Consider the following 2,227-nt stretch of genomic DNA (forward strand, 5'->3'; position numbering starts at 1 on the left):
CGATGCATTGAAGGTACTTTATTGTAGCAACAATTATAATAGCAGAAACAACAACAATAAGCCAAACCTATGCACATTTCAATAGAGTATACCTTCAATGCATCGATTTTGAGCTCTATTCTTTAAGATATATATATATATATATCTATATATATATATATATACAAAAACTCACCTGTGAGGTTTTTGCTAAGACTGTTAACAGATACTATATATTTTATGAAATTTTGTTTTATAAAAATATATATATATATATATACTAAAATGATCAATAACTGACAAAAACGACAAATATATCAATTTTTAAAAATCAAAGGAAGTTATTTAAGCACTTACTCCCAATGCTGTCCTTGTCGTAACCTTTCACAAATGGGAAAAAAACGAAAATAGCATATGCAAATGTTTAAAAGCACACCCGTAAAAGATAGGCTTCACCGGTCAAACTAGTTTCGATTAGAAAACTTAAATTATGCTGCAGAGACAGACTACTGCTTGGGAATAGATTAGAATCAGTTCTAAAAATTCAGTTCATCCTGGGGTGTGAATAACACTAAACGAGAATATAAAATACCGGTGAAAGATCATTTCAGTGATTTTATAACAATTTCCTTGTATCTGTGCTACTATTTCATTGTCCAATTAAAATAACTACGGCTAAATTACGCATGCGGGATCCGAAAGGGGAGTTGTGTTGTTATTGTTGTCTGTCCTGGGTCAGTTCTGATCGAGTAGAATTATAATCGAAGACATTCTAACTATGGCCATTTAGGAGTATGTAGTGCTACATTATGTACTGTGGTCTTCCTTCATTTAAGAATGGCGAGGATTCTAAAGAGATTGGATGCTGTTTCTAATGAGTTCAGTGATCATTGAGAGGCTACCTCGTTGACTCGGTTGTGCCAAATTATTATTTGCACATCAAATTACGAGAATCGGTAAAGCGTCATTACAACTACCTTGTTTTATTAGTTACGTGTCTCAGTTTTGAGTTCAAATCCCACCGTGAGAGACATCGTTTTTCATCCTTCTGGGATTAAATAAAGAGCAGTCAAGTACTGGTAAACCGACTATACCCGTCTCACCGAATTTAACATATTTTACTTATGCTAGTTATAAATATTATTTGTAATGCTATATAAGGCAGCGAGCTTGGAGGATAGTTAGGGCGTCATGTATACACACACATGCGAATGTACACGCGTACACAAACGAACACACACATATGCATACACACACGAAAGTATATGCATGCACATACACACAAATGTATACACGCAAGCTGAAAAGTTGTAAACAGCTCAGATTTACTCTAATGGAAGTTCCAATTAAAAAGACAATAAAGTTATTTTTAATATACAAAATGAAATTCTTATCTATTGTTTTTGATATTCCCGTGTCAAATGTGTTTTGTTATCAACACATTCAGTATTATTAGTATATTTCATAACTTAGTTGAGCAAACGACAACTCTTAATCAAGTTTTTATTAAGCATAAACATGATGTAAATGGGAAAACAGTTTTATTAAATTTGAAGATTTTATTGAAATTCTAGAAATCAAAAGTTTCGGCAGTTAACCATCCAAGGAAACTGGAGTGATCGGAGGAAACACTCACATTCGAGTATTTGAACTACAACACATGCGTTGATAATGAAATACTATTAAGAGCTGCGATGAACCCCAAGTTCCTGTAAATGATGTCATATCTCTAGCTATCAGAGCCTTGGGAATTCTGAGCATATTGTCATCACTTCGACTTACATATGTTTTTGTGTTTATTACTAAAGGTACAAGGCCTAAAATTTTGGGGAGAGGGGCTAGTCGATTATATCGAGCCTAGTGTTCGACTGGTATTTATTTCATTGACCCCGCAACAGGATAAAAAGGAAAAGTCGACCTCGGCGGAATTTGAACTCAGAACGTAAAGACGAACGAAACGCCGCTAAGCGTTTTGCCCGGTGTTTAAACGATTCTGGCAGCATGCCGCCTTTGCAGGGCGGGGCATAAATAATGAGATTGTGGACGCTTTCTACTACATAAAGTTAGTCATAAGCACTGGAGGGGGGGGGATTCTTGAAGGTGCTTTCCACCAGGTGACGTTTGCTTTGAGGGGTTTTTTTTTTTTTTTATTGGCATGGTAAAACTTGAATGTACAAGAAATTGAAATGTTTTAAATCAAGGGGTACATATATTGGTATGAGTGGAATTTTGGGTAAATTTGGACAAG

At 35.0% G+C, this 2,227-nt stretch overlaps 1 protein-coding gene across 2 annotated transcripts in view; it reads right to left on the reverse strand.

Annotated features, from left to right (window-relative positions):
• LOC106883422 (failed axon connections homolog) overlaps window positions 1-1,080 on the reverse strand; it is a 17,801-nt gene extending 16,721 nt beyond the window's left edge. Inside the window, exon 1 of one of the 2 annotated variants that reach the window (XM_052968556.1) lies at window positions 957-1,080. The gene's annotated coding sequence lies outside the window, so the exon portion shown is untranslated. Of the gene's footprint in view, window positions 1-336; window positions 876-956 lie in introns of those variants that run through there. The other variant, XM_052968555.1, reaches the window with a different exon arrangement.
• Window positions 1,081-2,227: the final 1,147 nt, after the last annotated feature.

This window comes from Octopus bimaculoides, chromosome 6 (genome assembly GCF_001194135.2).
Source record: "Octopus bimaculoides isolate UCB-OBI-ISO-001 chromosome 6, ASM119413v2, whole genome shotgun sequence".
Lineage (NCBI taxonomy): Eukaryota > Metazoa > Mollusca > Cephalopoda > Octopoda > Octopodidae > Octopus > Octopus bimaculoides.